Raw genomic sequence first — 21070 nt, 5'->3', positions numbered from 1 at the left:
TGTAAATATGTGTGTGTGTTGTGAGTGAAAGTCGCTCTTTAAATAACCCTCCCTATTGAATGTCTGTTCACGGAAGGTGTATGTTTGCTATTTAGCGCCCGACTTATCCAACAGCACGAAACACACATTACAGCGTCCTCTTGCTGTGTCCGCCTGTACGGCGCTTGCCTTGCGCTTTCCATACCCAAGCCAGTGTGGTTGGTGGCGTCCGTCAGTGCGGCATTGCTCGCACTCCCGTGCATTTATATATTTATACTTAGTTTCCTTACACACCCAGTTGTGGTGTAGTGCCAGCGAGGGTCTAATCGGACTTCAATCCCAGTTGGGGTTAAGTACGCTGACTACTCGCTCGCGCTTTAGGTGCGGTGCCGCGATCCTGTGACGCAGCAGGATTGCTCCCTTCACGCTGGGTGAGGTTGAACCCACGTGTATATACTTTAGTGTACCGCCATATAGTCTGTATTTACTAGCAGCAGGTTTTCACCTGCACGGTGGACCCCGGACTGCGAACGCATCTATATCACCTTTCTTGGTGCGTTCCGCCAGTCCTAACACAGTCACTGGCTTTACCACTCTGGCGGAGAAAATTGTGCGGGAGCCCACACCAGTTTGTTCAGCGATTTAACTCTTTATTTTAACAGCTAGAGCCCCAAATTTTGAACACAGACACTTCTAACATTACTAGTGAGGAATGTGTAAAAAAATAAGGGATATCAAAAGGTTTACTGTATGTAAACCATGTCTTATATCCTGTCGGGTTTGGGAAGGAGATAGCAAAAAAAAAAAATTGTCTCACTGACATATTGTAGGTGTATATATATATATTTATATATATATAAATATATTTATATATATATATATATATATATGTGTAGACATTAATTTTATTTGTTCTATTCAAACATGTCAGTGTGATTTTACTGTACACTGCGCTGAAGTACCGGCTTTTCTATAGAACACCGGTGCGTATTTCTCGCAAGTCACACTGATGGTCCATGTGTAATCCGATTTTTTTTTCTCACCCCCATGCTGCGATTTCACTCGGATCCTGAATACGGCCGAGAAAAAAATGGATAATAGGAGCTGCCCCATAGATTAACATTGAGCCGAGTGCTGTGCGATTTTTTTATCGCATTGCACTCGGCCATATTGACTCCGGCATAAAGCAAATAGATGAAGCTGAGGTCCTTGTTGCAGGGGACTTTAACTTTAATAATGATCTTTATTTTTATATAGTGCTAAGATATTCCGCAGCACTTTATAGTTTGCACACATTATCATCGCTGTCCCCAATGGGGGGGACAATCTAAACTCCCTATCAGTATGTCTTTGGAATGTGGGAGGAAACTAGAGAACCTGGAGGAAACCCACGCAGAGAACATACAAACTCTTTGCAGATGTTGTCCAGGGTGGAGCTTGAACCCAGGACTCCAGCGCTGCAAGGCTGCAGTGCTATCCACTGAGCCACCGTGCTGCCCCAGTTTCACTTGTCTTTCGGGAACTTGTAAGGGAGTCACAAAAACACTGAACTTTAGGAAGGCAAAGTTTGACCAGCTTAGAGATGCCCTTAATCTGGATGACTGGGACAAAGTCCTCAGAAATAAGAATACAGATAAAAAATGGGAAATGTTTAAGAACATCCTAAATAGGCACTGTAAGCGATTTATACATTGTGGGAATAAAAGGATAAGAAATAGGAAAATCCCAATGTGGCTAAACAAAGAAGTAAGAGGGGGAATTAACAGTAAAAAGAAAGCATTTAAACTACTAAAGCAGGATAGCACCGTTGAAGCTCTAAAAAACTATAGGGAGAAAAATACTTTATCTAAAATACTAATTAAAGCTGCCAAAAAGGAAACAGAGAAGCACATTGCTAAGGAGAGTAAAACTAATCCCAAACTGTTCTTCAACTATATCAATAGTAAAAGAAACATAAGTGAAAGTGTAGGCCCATTAAAAAATTGTGAGGAAAGAATGGTTGTAGATGTCGAGGAAAAAGCTAGTATATAAAACACCTTCTTCTCCACGGTATTCATGGTGGAATATGAAATGCTAGGTGAAATGCTGAGAGACAAAGTAAATCCTATTTTAAGGGTCACCAGTCTAACAAAAGAAGAGGTGCGAAACCGGCTAAATAAGATTAAAATAGATAAATATCCGGGTCCGGATGGCATACGCCCATGAGTACTAAAAGAACCAAATAATGTAATAGGCAAGCTATTATTTCTTATATTTAGGGACTCTACAGCAACAAGATCTGTTCCACAGGACTGGCGCATAGCAAATGTGGTACTAATATTCAAAAAGGGCTCTGAAAGTGAACCTGGAAATTATAGGAAAGTAAGTCTATTGTTGGTGAAATATTTCAAGGGTTTCTGAGGGATGTTATTCTGGATTATCTCAATGAGTATAACTGCTTAACTTCATATCAGCATGGGTTTATGAGGAATCGCTCCCGTCAAACCAATCTAATCAGTTTTTATGAAGAGGTAAGCTATTGACTGGACCAAGGTGAGTCATTGGACATGGTATATCTTGATTTTTCCAAAGCATTTGATACCGTGCCACACAGGAGGCTGGTAAGCAAAATCAGAGTACTGGGTCTGGGGGAAAATGTGTGTAAATGGGTAAGTAACTAGCTTAGTGATAAAAAACAGAGAGTGGTTAAAAATGGCATATTCTCTAACTGGGTCGATGTGACCAGTGGGGTATCGCAGGGGTTGGTGTTGGGACCTATTCTCTTCAACATATTTATTAACGATCTGGTAGAAGGTATACACAGTAAAATATCGATATTTGCAGACTATACAAAACTATGTAAAGCAGTCAATACAAGAGAGGATAGTATTCTGCTACAGATAATAATCTTTATTTTTTATATAGCGCTAACATATTCTGCAGCGCTTTAAAGTTTGCACACATTTTCATCGCTGTTCCCAATGGGGCTCACAATCTAAATTTCCTATTAGTATGCCTTTGCAATGTGGGAGGAAACCGGAGTACCAGGAGGAAACCCATGCAATCTCGGGGAGAACATACAAACTCCTTGCAGATGTTGTCCTTGGTGGGATTTTAACCCAAGGCTCCAGAGCTCCAGTGCTAACCACTTAGCCACCGTGCTGCCTGGATAAGGTGGAAACTTGGACCGAAAGGTGGTAGATGTGGTTTAACAATGATAAATATAACGTTATACACACAGGAAAAAGGAATCAATATCACCATTACACACTGAATGGTAAGCCACTGGGTAAATCTGACATGGAGAAGGACTTGGGGATCCTAGTTAATGATAAACTTACCTGGAGCAGCCAGTGCCAGGCAGTGGCTGCCAAAGCAAACAGGATCATGGGGTGCATTAAAAGAGGTCTGGATACACATGATAAGAGCATTATACTGCCTTTGTACAAATCTCTGGTTAGACCGCACATGGAGTACTGTGTTGAGTTTTAGGCACCGGTGCTCAGGAAGGATATAATGGAACTAGAGCGAGTACAAAGGAGGGCAACAAAATTAATACAGGGGATGGGGGACCTCCAATACTCAGAGAGATTAGCAAAATTAGGATTATTTAGTCTAGAAAAAAGATGACTGAGGGGCGATCTACTAACCATGTATAATTATTTAAGGGGACAATACCAATATCTCTCTGAGTATCTATTTATACCAAGGAAGGTGACGGTCACAAGAGTACATTCTCTGCGTCTGGAGGAGAGAAGGTTTTTCCACCAACATAGAAGAGGATTCTTTACTGTTAGGGCAGTGAGAATCTGGAATTCCTTGCCTGAGGAGGTGGTGATGGTGAACTCAGTCCAGGGGTTCAAGAGAGGCCCGGATGTCTTCCTGGAGCATAACAATATTGCATCTTACAGTTGTAAGGTTCTTTAGAAGGATGTAGATCTGGGGATTTATTATGACGGAATATAGGCTAAACTGGATGGACAAATGCCTTTTTCTTTCTTGCTAACTATGTTAGTATGTTATGGTAATGGTTATTTGCAGCTTTTCACAGATGCTGCAGGTTCAGCTGGTTTTGGCCTGATTTGGGGCAATGAGCGGGTTTAGTGAGGAATTTATCCTTGCCTGAAATTTTCCAATATTAGCAGCACTTCAGATTTGAGGGTCGGAATTTGCTGACAAAAAATGTGTTTTCCTTGTGACAATTTGTCAGTGGTTCATGCAATAAATACACTTTCAGCCAAGTCATCTCCGATAGTAGCTTATCTGCATCATTTGGTCTTATAGTGTTTAGAATGTAATGTGTATGTGGTAGCATGATATGTTCCAGGGATGTCCAATGATGTCGCTGATGTGCTGTCCCGTTTTCAGTTCGACAGGTTTCAAGGTCTGGTACCGTGTATGGATGAAATGTTCCAACTGGTTGTGGAGCCTGATAATGTTGTAGTTTTCAGGATAATTCGGCAATCTGTGACTGAGGCTACTTCATGCAGACACAAGAAACTTTGCGCTGAAAGAGAGAACTTTGGTATAATAGTGGAAGTGGGTTTTTCTTGTATGGATAAGCTGTTTTTTATACTGTTCCTCATGGATCACGATTTTGTATTCGGAAGTCAGTGTCGGCAGTGACGCAGAGGTTGTGGCGTTTACCTTTTTGTTTAAATTACAAGACTTCAGGGATGTGACAAAGGATTTTTTGTGAAGCAGGTGACAAAGAGTTTTCACAGGGGAGTGCATAGTCATGATTAAAGAAGGCCGGTTTCCTTCGAACTGCTTGGCAGGATTGTTTAATCTAGGTTGGTTTGTTTTTCAGAATATGAAATGTTGTTTTCATTGGCTTTTGTTTTGGCTTTTTACTGTGCTTTTAGTATCAGTGAGTTGGTCAGCCTTTCAAAGTTGTTTGAAGGAGGGGTAGGGTGAGCGATATCTGTTTGTTGGAGGACAGACTGAAATGTTTGTTTTTTACGGCATTCAAAATTGGATCAAGTTAGTCGGTGGTGTTTCATGCAGTTCTCTGGCATGAGGCAAGCCCTATTACGGTGGTAAATGTTTTATTAATGTTCGGAGTGGTTACTCAGGTTCATTCTTGAGGCATATTGATGGTTCTTTCCTTTCAAAATATCAGTTTATTGCCATTTTGAAGGACTGATTGTCACGTTTGGGTGATAAGTTTGAAGAGTATGGGTCACATTCCTTTTGCATTGGGGTAGCGACTGAGGCTTCACGATAGGGATTGGGATTTGTGGTATCAGGCATTGAGAATGTTTGCATTATCGTTCTTACGTTCGCCCTCATTTGGTGGCAATATGAAGGGCTGTTTGGGATTGTCAAAGGTTGTTGGAGCATGCATTGCAATTTTTGTTTGTTTTTGTTTCACTATAGGTGCCTGCTTAATTTGGATCATGGGAAACTCTTATGTGTTTATGTGTTCTGGGGGTGTTACGAGTTGACGTTCGTCATAATAGCCTGCAGGTTAGGCGGGCTAGGTCTGTGGTGTTGATCAAATGGCTTAGGCTGCCGTCACACTAGCAGTATTTGGTCAGTATTTTACATCAATATTTGGAAGCCAAAACCAGGAGTGGAACAATTAGAGGAAATGTATAATAGAAACATATTCACCACTTCTGCATTTATCACCCACTGCTGGTTTTGGCTTACAAATTCTGATGTAAAATACTGACCAAATATTGCTAGTGTGACGGCAGCCTTAGAATCCGCAATATGATTTGGGCAAGGGTGTTACCTGAATTCTCCTACTATTACAGAGTACTGAATATACTTTTGTTACATGTAGGGGCAATGCTATTGGCACTAGAGCTTCTCGGGAGTTTATTTGAGATATAAAGTTTGAATTATTGAGGTTTTGAGATTATCATTATCTCAACATACATCATAAAACCATGATTAAAGTCACTAAGGCCGTGACCCGTTTTTCTGCAAGGCATAGCGGTAAGACATGAGGTGTTGGAGACACCATCGAGGGAATATTTGAGGTTTTATGGTGTTCATCTCAATGCAATTGTCACTGATTTATGAATGTTGGGTTTGAGGGATGGTAAGGAACAAGCTTTGGGAGTTTGGCCGGAACAGGCCACGTAACGTGTCATGCGGCCAGGTCTGTGGTAAGGGTATAGGTCTGCTTTAGAGGCTAGTTAGTTGATGATGTCACTTTGGTGGAAAGCCACTAGTGGGGAATAGTGTCTTCTTTTAAAGGTCAAGGTAACTTGTGGGTGTAGATCCTGCAAGAGTAGGGGTAATAATTGTGGGATTTTGATACCTCATTTGCTGGACTTGTGCAGCACGACCAGACGACCAGGGTAATTCGTAAGGTTGTTGGGTTTTGCCTCTGGAACAGAACTATCAGCTGTTTATTTTCATGTAATTTTTACATTTTTTATGTTTTGGAGCGCCATAGTTTTGGGGGCTCTTGGTTTGTGTGCAATATTTAATAAAGGGCTGCTGTGGCCATTTGACCAAAGTCGCAGGCAGCTATGTGTTTACTTTACATACACCAGGCATCATGAGAGACATTGATGGGTAACAGTTAACTTATAGGTAACTTAATATGGACCAAACAGAATTCATCATCTTTCCCCATCTCACTTGACTTATCAGACCTATCCAATAAAGTAAATGGCTGCCCACTCTCCCCAGTCCCACAAGCTCACTGCCTCGGTGTAATCCTTGACACTGATCTCTCCTTCAAACCACATTTCCAAGCTCTTTCCTCTTCCTGCTGACTTCAACTCAAAAATATTTCCCGTACATTCCTCAACCAAGAATCTGCAACAACCCTAGTCCATGCCCTCATCATCATCTCCCGCCTTGACTACTGCAACCTCCTGCTCTGTGGCCTCCCCTCTAACACTCTCGCACCCTTCCAATCTATTCTAAACTCTGCTGCCCGACTAATCCACCTGTCCCCCCGCTATTCCCCGGCCTCTCCCCTCTGTCAATCTCTGCACTGGCTTCCCATTACCAAAGACTCCAGTTCAAAACCCTAATCATGGCATACAAAGCCATCCACAACATGCCTCCTCCATACATCTGTTACCTCGTCTCCCGATACTTACCTGCACGCAACCTCCAATCCTCACAAGATCTTCTTCTATATGCCATTCTTATCTCCTCTTCCCATAATCGCATACAAGTTTTCTCCCGCACATCCCCCATACTCTGGAATTCTCTACCCCAACATATCAGACTTTCGCCTACTGTGGAAACCTTCAAAAAGAACCTGCAGACCTACCTCTTCCGACAAGCCTACAACCTGCAGTAACCACCGTCCAAACCGCTGCACAACCAGCTCTACCCTCGCCTACTGTATTCTCACCCATCCCTTGTAGATTGTGAGCCCTCGCGCGCAGGGTCCTCTCTCCTCACGTACCAGTCGTGACTTGTATTAAGATTATTGGACTTGTTTTTTATTATGTATACCCCTCCTCACATGTAAAGCGCTATGGAATAAATGGCGCTATAATAATAGATAATAATAACAGTTAATCAACCAAATCCCTCTTTTCACTGTCATATGTCTGTTAAGGTGGCAAGAAGTATTCACACAAAGATGATCCAATGCCTAACAACTGGTAACAGTAGTTCCAAGGCTAAAAGTTTATAAATGTGAATGTATCAGTGGGAAATAAGATCTAGATAGAAGCTGAATGAGTCATCAGAGCTTTTCATGTACTATAAATGGTTGAATGTGTTCAGAACTTCCCTCTCCCCTTCCCTCTGCTATACCTTGCAGTCTTCCATTTCATGCTGATCATTCACAGTCAGGCTAAGCATATTTACTCTGTATTTAATGACATGCAATGCTTCATTCTGACTAGCTGCAAACAGGCAGAACATTTGGAGGTATCTGCAATAGTTACAGGGGAATTATATCATATAAACAGCATTTATGCTTCTCAAATTACAATTATGCTACATCTGGATGATCTTTGATCATGAAATATTATGAAGTGACAGGTGTTATATAATTGTGATTTCTCTGGTGAGGGCCTATGTTGCTTCCTTGTCAACTTCAATAAGAAACCAGCTGGCCAGATCATACTGAAATTATTTATCTTCTATGAATGTCAGACTCAGAATGTACTGGTTTGTTATGCGATATATTTTACTTTGACAAGGAAGCTAACAAGCAGAATTCTGCAGGTTTTTGTGGGAAATAACACTTGTCTACCTTACGGAACTGATTTTACAACCTGAATTCCCTAATTTACCTTGAGCATATTATTTTCAATACCTCATGTGTGGTCTTACACATTTCCAAAAACTAAGCGATAATTTATTGCATAAAGCGAGCAGCTTACCAGGCTCATGTCAGTGTCCATCACACAGAGGATCATAATAAATCCCAGAGGGCCTTATTGGCTTATAATAGGGTGTAATCAGAGTCTGTATGTGGTGTCCATCATTTTGACTGAAAATATATACACCGCATTGCACAGACTATACAGTAAAAGCATACCAACATATTCATGCAAGTAGCCTCTTCATAGAGGAAGAGGACTAGAACTCTAGTGACACCTATTGGATGTATCAATCCTTCTCAAGACTATATAACTCCTTGCCATATGACGTGAGATAAGAAGCCATACCAGAAACTTCATTTTCAGACCTCATGTTTTGGGATGTTTTCTCCCATCAGTGCAAAGCAGTAGGTCTGATTGTTATCCTTAGATTTACCCGAAAACACCTCTCTCTCTCTATATATATATATATATATATCAATGTGAAAAAGTGTTAGCCTCTTTCCTGATTTCCTATTCTTTTGCATGTTTGTCACACTTAAATGGTTCAAATTACCAAACACATTTAAATATTAGACAAAGAGAACACAAGTAAACACAAAATGCCATTTTTAAATAAAGGTCTTTATTTACTATTAAGGCAAAAAAAGTCAAACCTACAAGACCTTGTGTGAAAAAGTGATTGCCCCTCCCATTAAAACATAAATTAACTGTGATTTATCACATCTTTGTGATGCTGAGTTAAAATTCCCTAGCCACACCCCGGCTTGATTACTGCCACACTTGTTCTCAATCAAGAAATCACTTAAATAGGACCTGCCTGACAAAGTGAAGTAGACAAAAAGGTCCTCCAAAGCAAGACATTGTTAGGGCTAGCGGAACGCACCGAGTAAATATAGATGTTTTTATTGTTATTGGTGCGTTCGCAGCCCAGGGTCCACCATGCAGGAGAACCTGCTGCTAGCAAACGGCGGCACTATATGGCGGTATAGACTAACTCAGTTAATTCACTGAGTAGCCGTGAAAGCAAAGCACTTTGCCCTGTTAGACTTCACAGAGGCACAGGCTAACTGCCCAAACAGAGAGCAGTCAGTGGTCATGCATGCACACAAATCTCCTCGCCAGAGGTGCCAGCATTGTAGGGGCTTATTTCAGCCGGGTCCCGGAACACACTCTTACGTGACCACACTGGCGCAAAGCACATAACATGGAACAATACTAGCGCATGGCCGTGCGGCCATGCGAGTCTTAAATAGTTGCAGCACGCGCAGGACCTTCCTAGAAGGACCAATGAGAGGCTACCACAAAGCCAAAGTACCTACAGGACCTTCCTGAAAGGACCAATGGACTTAGCAGCAGTATCTGACCATGTGACCCTCGATCTCCACTGAGAGATCTTACTCTGGGCATGCTAAGAACGAGAAAAGCAGGACTTAGTCCCAGAAGCGTCTGCTCGCTGCTGCCCAGCACTGGCTTCAATGGCAGAAGCAGGAAAAGCAGCAGTAACTCTTTGTACAGAGTGGGACTGAGCAAGACGCTGGGACTGACGTCTCTGCTGAGCAGGCTCCACTGTGGCGGGAGAAGAATGGGAGACCGCAGTGGAGATGGCCCGAGATTCCCCCTGTGCAGAGGCGGGAACTCGACCCCTAACAGATATCATGCCACGATCCAAAGAAATTCTGGAACAAATGAGAGACAAAATAATTAAGATCTATCAGTCTTGAAAGGCTATAAAGCCATTTCTAAAGCTTTGGGTTTTTAGTGAACCACAGTGAATGCCATGATCCTCAAATAATGAAAACATGGAAAAGTGCTGAACCTTCCCAGGAGTGGAAATTACCCCAAGAGTGCAGCGATGACTCATTGAAGAGGCCACAGAAGACCCCACAGCAACATCCAAAGAAATGCAGGCCTCTCGTTCCTCAGCTAAGGTCAGTGTTCATGACTACATCATAAGAAAGAGACTAGGCAAAAATGGCCTGCATGACAGAGTTCCAAGACAAAAAACCACTGCTGAGCAATAAAAACATAAAGGCTCTTCTCAGTTTTGCTAGAAAACATTTTGATGATCCCCAAGACTTTTTAGAAAATACTCTGTGGAGTGACGAGATAAAAAGTTGAACTTTTTGGAAGGTGTATGTCCCATTACATCTGGCATAGAAGCAACACAGCGTTTTAGGAAAGGAACATCATACGAATAGTAAAATATGGTGGTGGTAGTGTGATGGTCTGGGATGGTTTGCTGCTTCAGGACTTGGAAAACCACCAAAAAAATCCTAAAGGAGAATAGGAAATCAGGAAGGTGGGAAATACTTTTTCACACAGCTGTATTGTGAGTTATCTCAATTAAAATTAAAATCCAAGTTTAACATCTATCGAAAGGCAAAGGTTATTACTATCAGTATGTTTTCAAAATGGAGATAAATACATTAGCCTGTGGATTATAGTCAATAAGAAAATAAAATGTTAGGGGATTGACTGTAGTGGTTGCAGGGATTGCACACAGGCCCTGAAGCCTAGGGAGCCTAAACTATCCTTTTGCCCCATATGACAAGACTAATACTATTAAAGATGAATACTATTAAAGTTGATGGCACAGTTAAAGGGACTCTGTCACCTGAATTTGGAGGGAACAATCTTCAGCCATAGGGGAGGGGTTTTCGGGTGAAGATTGTTCCCTCCAAATTCAGGTGACAGAGTCCCTTTAAAGTGTTTTATGCCCAAGGCCACGATCTTACGCCACTGCAAAATGTCCTGTGTGCTTTCCATTTAAGAGACACTGGCTAGTTGATAAAAGTGAATGCCCTTTATTGAGACTGTCCAACTCCAGCCCACACCATGTGTTTTAAAATGGATCAAAGGAATGTAATACTTTTATGCTTTCTGTCATAATCCATGTTAAAAAAAAGTCCACTTGTATATTTGTAATCAGTTATCATCGAACGTACATGCTTTGTATATTTCAAGCAACAGGATTTTGGCCTCAGGAGACCCCAATAATTTAATATCAGAATAAATTATGGATACATATGTTTGGTATGCCTAGATTGGAAAAACATGGTGGGAAACATGACAGTCATATTATTTCATTGGGAGATTCCTGTGTGAAAATATGACATAAATAAGAATTATATTGTTATTTGTTTATACTAAGCCATCGTCCTCTCACCTTACAATGAGAATTGTCTGCTTGGAGCCTTTAAAATCTTTCATTAAAAAACATCAAGGGGCAGCCCCAGAAAATGCAGCCAAGATTGTAATTGTGTTTCAATTTAAGCAGTTCTCTGAAGGATATTTGACTGATTTAATTACCAAGAGGTCTCGTTATTTAATTGTATCACGTTCCTCTCTGTAACCTGTCGAAGGAAAGTGCCCCAAAATATATATATATATATATATCCACATGTACTCCACATGAATTATGCCCCCACTGATATAATAGCCCTCTAGTATAGTGCCACAGTGCGGTTGCAGAGGGGTGAGGAGGGGAGACAATAGGAATGTCCAGTCAATTGCTTAAAAAAACACTTTCAGTTAGGAATGAACCTTAGCCAGTGGGTGGAGAATAATACAATAGACTGACATGATTTACTTTCACCTAAAACTGGACACTAAAGGTACCTTCACACATAACGATTTCGTTAACGATATCATTGCAACATCACGCTTTTTGTGACGTAGCAACGATCCCGCTAATGATCTCGTTATGTGTTACAGCGACCAACGATCAGGCCCCTGCTGGGAGATCATTGGTCGCTGGGAATGATCAGGACCTTTTTTTGGTCGTTGATCACCCGCTGTCATCGCTGGATCGGCGTGTGTGACGCCGATCCAGCGATGTGTTCACTTGTAACCAGGGTAAATATCGGGTTACTAAGCGCAGGGCCGCACTTAGTAACCCGATGTTTACCCTGGTTACCATTGTAAAAGTAAAAAAAACAGTACATACTCACATTCCGATGTCTGTCACGTCCCCCGCCGTCAGCTTCCCTGCACTGACTGTCAGCGCCGGCCATAAAGCAGAGCACAGCGGTGACGTAAATCAAACCCCCCTTCATCACCCCCATAGTTAGGGAAAAGTAATAAAATAAAAAAATGTATTTATTTCCATTTTCCCATTAGGTTTAGGGGCATGTTCGGGTTAGGGGTGGCATTAGGGTTATGGTTAGGGTTGGGATTAAGGTTAGGGGCATGTTTGGGTTAGGGATTCAGTTAGAATTTGAGGGTTTCCACTGTTTAGGCATGTCAGGGGCTCTCCAAACGCGACATGGCGTCTGATCTCAATTCCAGCCAATTCTGGGTTGAAAAAGTAAAACAGTGCTAATTCACTTCCGAGGTCTCCCATGCCCCCAAACAGGGGTTTACCCCAACATATGGGGGATCAGCACACTCAGGACACATTGGACAACAACTTTTGGGGTCCAATTTCTCCTGTTACCCTTGGGAAAATACAAAACTGGGGGCTAAAAAATAATTTTCGTGGAAAAAAAGATTTTTTTATTTTCACAGCTCTGCGTTATAAACTGTAGTGAAACACTTGAGGGTTCAAAGTTCTCACAACACATCTAGATACGTTCCTTGGGGCATCTAGTTTTCAATATGGGGTCACTTGTGGGGGGTTTCCACTGTTTAGTACATCAAGGGGCTCTGCAAACGCAATGTGACGCCTACAGACCATTCCATCTAAGTCTGCATTCCAAATGGCGCTCCTTCCCTTCTGAGCTCTGCCATGTGTCCAAACGGGGGTTACCCACCACATAAGGGGAAACAGTGTACTCAGGACAAATTGTACAACAACTTTTGGGGTCCAATTTTTCTTGTTACCCTTGGGAAAATACAAAAATGGGGGCTAAAAAATAATTTTTGTTGAAAAAAAAGATTTTTTATTTTCACGGCTCTGCATTATAAACTGTAGTGAAGCACTTGGGGGTTAAAAGTTCACACAGCACATCTAGATAAGTTCCTTGGGGGTCTAGTTTCCAATATGGTGTCACTTGTAAGGGATTTCTAATGTTTAGGTACACCAGGGGCTCTGCAAACGCAACGTGACACCCGCAAACCATTCCATCCAAGTCAGCATTCCAAAACGCCACTTCTTTCCTTCCGAACTCTGCTGTGCGCCCAAACAGTAGTTTTCTCCCACATATGGTGTGTCAGCGTACTCAGGACAAATTGCACAACAACTTTTGGGGTCCAATTTCTCCTGTTACCCTTGGGAAAATAAAAAATTGGGGGTGAAAAATCATTTTTTGTGAAAAAAGTAAGATTTTTTATTTTTACAGCTCTACATTATAAACTTCTGTGATGCACTTTGGGGTTCAAAGTGCTCACCACACATCTAGATAAGTTCCTTACGGGGGTCTACTTTCCAAAATGTTGTCAAGAGGGATTTCCACTGTTTAGGCACATCAGGGGCTCTCCAAACTAGACATTGAGTCTGTTAGGGCTGGTGGAACGCACCAAGTAATAGAGAGATTGATACGAGGTGCATTCACTGTTAGGGTTGGCGGAACGCACCCAGTATATATATGAGCTAAAGTAGGTACGTTCACAACCTGGGGTCCACCGTGCAGGAGAGAACCTGCTGCTAGCAATTGGCGGCACTATATGGCGGTATAAGCAAACTCTGTTACTTCACAGAATCGCTAAGATAGGAAAACGCTGTGCCCTGTTAACCTCACAGAGGATCACAGCTACCTAACAGGGCAAAAAGCAAACAGTGGTCATGCAGTCAGCCTAGCACACAAACAACTCCTCTCCAGTGGAGCTGGAATTCTAGTGGCTATACGCCAGCCCTGAATTCACACACACAAAACTCCTCACCGGAGGTGCCGGTGTTCTAGGTGTTTATTTCAGTCAACCCTAATCACATGCAGACATGACCACAAAGTAGCAAAGCTCATGACATAGGTTGATACTAGCGCATGGCCGTGCGGCCATGCAAACGTTTTATAGCTGTAGCAGGCAAGGACTTTCCCAGTGGTCCAATAGGAGCCGCTACAGGACCTGAGTGTGTGACCCCAGACCTCCAATGGAAGGTCAATCCTTGGGCATGCTCAGTAGAGGAAAAGCAAGACTTAGTCCCAGGAGCATCTGCCGGCCGAAGAATAGTGCTAGTTACAATGGCTGAGTCTGGAAGATCAGTAGTAACCAAGCACATATTATCTGCCTGAGCCAGAGGCTGAGACAGACGTCTCCAGTGAGCAGGCTCCACTGTGGCTTGAGGAGAATGGGAGACCGCAGCGGACATGGTTTGAGATTCCCCCTGTGCAGCGGAGGGAACTGGACACCTAACATTACTCCCCCTCCTAGGGTCCCTCTCCTTGGGCCTCGCTATGCTCGAAGGCAGCAATGAGCTGCAGAGCTTGAATGTGCTCAGCAGGCTCCAAGGACCTGTCCTCTGGACCATAACCCTTCCAATCCACCAAATAAAATTTTTTGCCACGTAACACCTTTGCAGCCTAGGATAGCGCTCACCTCGTAATCGTCCGTAGACGATCCCGATGTCCCGGCAGATGACTCAGAAAACCGGGACATGTGTATGGGCTTCAAGAGGGACACATGAAAGGTGTCGGTGATACCTCGGCGCTGAGGAAGGGCCAGATGGTAGGCTACAGGGTTAACCTGTTCGAGGACCTTGAAGGGGACTCAAGTAGCGAGGTGAAACTTAGTGGACTCAACTCTCAGCCTGATGTTATGGGCGGAAAGCCACACTAAATCGCCATGAGCAAAGGTCGGAGTGGGGCGCCGGTGTGCATTGGCCGAGAACCTCATTCTCTCCTTGGAAGCCCGGATGGCATCCTGAGTACGGTCCCAAATATCCCGTGCCTCCAAAGCCCAGTCTGCCACCCTGGAGTTGGAGGAAGACACGGGCATGGGCACAGGAACCCACAGATGTTGATTGTAATTAAGGAGAAATGGGGTCTGACCAGTGGAGTCGGCTATGGCATTGTTTAGCACCAACTCTGCCCACGGTAGCAAGGATGCCCAGTCATCCTGCCTGGCTGAAACAAAATGTCGCAGATATGTGACAAAGGTCTGGTTGGCCCTCTCTACCAACCCATTTGTCTCAGGATAACATGCAGAACAGAGATTCAACTCGATACTGAGTAGTCGACAAAACTCTCCCCAGAACCGAGACGCAATCTGGGGACCCCGGTCACTGACAATCTTGTCTGGCATATCGTGTAGGCGGAAAATATGTTTTCTAAACAATGCTGCCAAAGCCCGTGCAGAAGGTAGCCGTGGAAGAGGCACAAAGTGCACCATTTTAGAGAAATGGTCGGTGATTACCCAAATGATGGTGCAGCTACAAGACTTGGGTAAGCCCACCACAAAATCCATCCCGACCATCTCCCAGGGCCTGTCTGCCACCGGTAGGGGATAAAGTATTCCAGTTGGCCATTGTTGAGGAGACTTATTCTTAGCACAGGAGACACATGCCAGAATATAGTCCCCGACATCATGAGCCATATGCAGCCACCAGTATGTTCTCCCAGCAGTTCAGACATCCTCTTGGTCCCAAAATGTCCACACACCCTAGATGAATGAACCCAAGAGAGAACCTCCGGTCGCAAATTTGATGGTACAAAAGTCTTGCCTGGGGGCACAGACTCTAGCGAGACCGGGGCCACAGTTCTCAGGCTCTCAGTGGGGACAATAAGCCGAGGCTACTCTTCCTCCTCCACTGATGATACAACGGAGCGAGAGAGAGCGTCGCCACAAATGTTCTTCTCCCCGGAGAGAAAATGAAGAGTGAAATGGATCCGGGAGAAGAACAGGGACCATCTGGCCTGGCGAGAATTTAGCCTCTGAGCTGTCTGTAAGTATACTAAATCTTTGTGGTCAGTAAAAACTTAGAAGGGAAAGCGAGCCCCCTCCAGAAGATGTCTCCACTCAGAAAAAGCCAATTTCATGGCAAGCAACTCCCTGTCCCTGATGGAATAATTCCTCTTTGCTGGTGTGAAGGTCTTGGGAAAGAAGAACCAAGGATGCTTCCGACCTTGAGCATCCTTTTGGAAGAGGACTGCTCCAGCACCAATGGATGAGGCATCCACCTCCATTATAAACGGCTTATCAACATCGGGGCGATGTAGAATGGGAACGCTAGCAAAATGAAATTTTATTGAGAGAAAGACCCTGGAGACCTCCTCCGACCACAATTTGGGATTTGCTCCCTTCTTGGTGAGGGCTACCAAGGGAGCTACTAAAGTTGAGAAATGTGGAATGAACTGGCGATAGTAGTTAATGAACCCCATAAAGTGCTGCACTGCTTTGAGAGAGTGGGGTTCTTGCCAGTCCATCACAGCCTATAGTTTGGCAGGATCCATAGCCAACCCCTGGGCGGAGATGATATAACCAAGGAAAGGCAAGGACTCCTGCTCAAACACACATTTCTCCAACTTAGCTTAGAAGAAGTTTACCCGTAAGAGGTCAAAGACTTTGCAAACATCTCTCCGGTGAGAGTCAATATCTGGAGAGTAGATGAGTATATCATCCAGATAGACTACGACCGAAGTGGAGAGCATAGGAGCCACTACAGGACCTGAGCGTGTGACCCCAGACCTCCAATGGAAGGTCGACCCTTGGGCATGCTCAGTAGAGGAAAAGCAGGACTTAGTCCCAGGATCATCTGCCCGCCAAAGAATAGTGCTAGATACAATGGCTGAGCCTGGAAGATCAGTAGTAGCCAAGCGCACATTATCTGCCTGAGCCAGATAAACGCAGGTAATATCAAAGAAATTTGACCACTATCATGAATTACAGTGTGTCATGAGAAAACATTGTCAGAATCATCAGGATCCATTGAAGCGCTCCAGAATTATAACCTCATAAAGGGACAGTGGTCAGAATTGTAAAAATTGGCCCGGTCGTTAACGTACAAACCACCCTTGGGGGTTATGGGGCTAACGTTAATGACCTATCTTCAGAATCTTAATGTGTTTATTGATGATAAATAATCATTGATTTTGCTGACATGTTAATCATCACTTTTTGTAGATTATGTCCATTGTTGACAACAGAAATCTGTTAGTTTGCTGAGTCAATGTAGAAAGATCAGTTTTCTTTGGTAGACTTCTTAGACACATTATTTTCCAACATCAGATGTTTGTTACATCATAGGCAGACTATGCGGTATGTTGTTGCAAATGTGATTTGTTTTGTCCTAGAACATTCTTTGCTGTGTTTCATTCATTACCTGTCAGATGAACTAGTGAGTTATGACATGTGGGTCGAGATATTGCTGAAGATACTACACTACGACATAAATTTTAGGTATGATTAACAACTGGGCACTGAATTGCATTAAATTCCAAACCATGTTTAAGGCTAAACATCAAGAGTTCAAGACCATCAAAGAGCATTTGTTTTATTATTCAGGGTTTTTTAATGAAATATTTATGTAATAGGAAAATGAATAGAAGCAGTGTGAATAGCAAGTATTAACACAAGAGGACACTAAATCTGTGCAATGCATGATTACCTCAAGGTTTTTCTGTGTACATCTGTCAGAGCTGCTTTTATGAAACCCCTCATTTATAGCCTATGGCTTGAACTGTAGTAGTCAGAAGCTGCATTATCTTATTCAGTAGCTTTTCCGCTCCAGTACTAGATTTTAGCTAATGCATTTATAATGGTCATCTTGAAAATGATATATATGGTACATTTATTAAGCTCAGTATAATTTTTATTTTGTAGACTAGCATAATGCAAATCAAAGGCTGTGCCAGATATAATATGAGTAGTCTTGTTATGTTAGATGAACACTTAATTTCCTATTATAAGATATAGGATATCGACGTTTTCAGCTATTTCTTTTATTCTGTCAATGTATCTAAAACAAATTGCAGCAACTTTGCAAATAGTCTGGAGCACTGGTTCTACACAGGGACTCTACAGACTGTCACAGAATAAAATACAGTTTAATTCAATGACTAACGGATAACGTCCCTTCTTAGTGTAGACTTTTTGTTTTCCTTTCTTCTTCATCTGGCACAAGCCATCATGATTACACCTCCTGACAACTGCATACTTTACTGTCGATATATGTTTGCTTTATCACTTCTGCATCCATTTATGTCCTTTCACAAATTCAGACCATAGGCCAGATGTTCTGTGTACTTATATACATCTTTATATACAACTTGTAGTCTAGTTCATGCTTATGCCTCTTGTAGCACAATGTTCTTATATGCCTCTCATAGATTAGTGGCAGCCTGTGTCCCTTTCGAACTCTCAAAGCCCAGTTCCCCATTATATTCCTCATAGTCTACTGCTAATTTCTTCCCTATAGATGCCTCATAGACAAGTATCAGCCCATGTTCTTATAAATCTTTCACAATTCTGTGACAAATTGCCATTTAGCAGAAAACTAGATAAGAGTTTTAGGCTGGAGAACAAGCAGTCTAGTCTAACAGGAGACAAAAATATTTCCAGCAAATAAAATATCGGAGGTAGGTAGATTAAGCACTGGACAAAAGAGCATATAATCTAATAAAATAGAAAACAGGGAGCAAGGGAAATACACTTCTAGACTGAAAAGCTTCAATCTATTTTTAACAGGAGAAAGTGAATGATTTGAGATTCTTACATAATAACATATTATGATGCCAAAAAGACAGAATCCTTCTCTAAGAGCTTATAATGTGTTATGATAAACAAAGATTGGGAAGCAGGTTTCTTACTTTGACCATTTTGATGAATTTGGTGTCATGCGAGCTGTGTTCAGTACTTGTTATATCAGGCAAGTAGAAAATAATGTTTAAGAGATATTTATATCTCATAAAGTTATGTCAAATCCACAAGATGTGCAATAAATGTCTGATAGATGCAGGTTTCCCCTTTGAAATTTGCACCTTACTTGAGAACTGGGGTGCTGTGACCCTTTATCGTGGCCTTTGTGAATGTAAAGATACCTGTATGCAAATTGACTCTTCAGAAAGGAAGAGGACTTGAATTCTAGGGCCACCTATTGAAAGTAGCAATTCAAAAAAGTCAATGTTTACCATTTAATGAGCCTTGCCATATGACATAGGATAAAAGCCAAACCAGAATCTGAGTTTGAAAATACTGGTTTTGGGTGTTGCCCATCCTCAGTGCAAAGCATGATATCTCATCTGGGTGTATGCGAGACCTCTGAGTGGGTTCTAAGTGGCAGCATTTCTCCTTATGGAGAGTGATATGCCTGACATACCAGTGTAAGGAGACTTATAGGCCATGCAATGCTCCTCTGGGGAATTAAACATGCAAATTTCCTCTTCAGAAAGGAAGCTGTACTGCAATAAATATGGCTTAATATGCAACAAAACTTACATGGCTTGCACAGCATTTAGAATGTATTTTATATACCTTTTCCACCTTTCCAACAAGGGGGCAAAGATTCATTAGAAGTGAGCATGAGTTCATAGGGAAAGAGGCATGCTACACTTTTGTCCCAATCCATCAAGACCAGCGTTGTTCATGCCTGTCTGGATGAAGGGGTGTGCTGGAGTCAGAGGTGCCTAATTTATTAAGAGTAGAGATGAGTGAAACAATTCACGCCACAATGGTCCAAGGTTATTGCTCTCTAGCTGTGGACAGGTCCTGCATTATTTTTCTGAGCTTGAAAGTTCACCGGCAGCGTTTAATTTGCCTAACTACACTGACTCCATATGTGGGGTGTGCAATGCACTGGTGACAACACGCCAATCTGGCAAATCATAAGCCAAGCCTGAGATCTTGACTCGTGGTGGACATCTCCATGCGCCTCGCCACAAGTCTAATGCAAGTCCTAAATTAGATGAATGGGCTTTGTTCATATCCCGCCATGCCCGTTTTGGCTTTGCTATCCAAAACTGACATAATAAAATACCGAAAAGTCACAAAATGTTTCCACAACTTTGCATTGTGTAAAAATGCTGTAACTTTTCAATGAGCTAATGCAAGAATTCTGTTGTAAAGTCTTTGATGAATTAGGACCAGTGTGTCTAAATTATGGTGTAGTCAAGCAAAATAAAATAATTTTTAAGGTAGACTAGAAAGTAAAAAGTTTAACAAATTTATTAGCCTCTGTGATAATTTTGGCATACTTTAACACTGTTTTGCATTTTAGTACACGTTTTCACTAAAGATGATACACTTTTAGTTCTCCAAGCATTTGAAGCCAAGAACACTACGATTTGTAATAGATCTGATGTACTCAGGAACCACTTGGGCACAGCTTTTGCTAGGCATGAGTCCCAAGGGAAGAAGAATTCTCATTAGTGGGAATGCATCTGCTTGAAAGTGTTACTTTAGTGTGCAAGTTAAATGTTAAACTATGTTAATGATTCTACTATACATTATTCCGATTTCTTTTGAACAAATGCTAACTAGCCAGGCCCTTTGTGTATTGTCAACATAAAAAAAAATCAGAAATGATTAATACAGAGATAAAGGTTTTTACTCTATGCATCAAATGTAAGGAATAGCATTGTCTGGAGAATATAATCTATAAAGCACGATATGCATACACTAGTCTCACTAAATTAATGCATTAAAAATTCCAGGCTGATACAGATGAGATGGCAACACTTACTATACATAAAGGAGACAAAATGAAAATTGAACTAATTAATGTTTTTATAGCATAAGCCATTGAACATATTCAGCTTTGCAAAGCTCACTCCATTAACATAGATGAATAATTCATAAATCCAGGGAGAATCACAGCAGTATTTGCTGAAAGAAATAATCTAAAACAGAATTCTAACCTGTGCTCAGTCTGTCATGTTTTTTCAATTTCTGCAATTACATATAACTAGCTTGCTCTACATAGTAATTTGTGGATTTTTTTTTAACATTTTAATGTAAAATAATAGTTATCTTTTTAGAATTTA

The sequence above is a fragment of the Ranitomeya imitator genome, chromosome 1, assembly GCF_032444005.1.
Source record: "Ranitomeya imitator isolate aRanImi1 chromosome 1, aRanImi1.pri, whole genome shotgun sequence".
Taxonomy (NCBI): Eukaryota; Metazoa; Chordata; class Amphibia; order Anura; family Dendrobatidae; genus Ranitomeya; species Ranitomeya imitator.
This window is presented reverse-complemented; position numbering follows the sequence as displayed.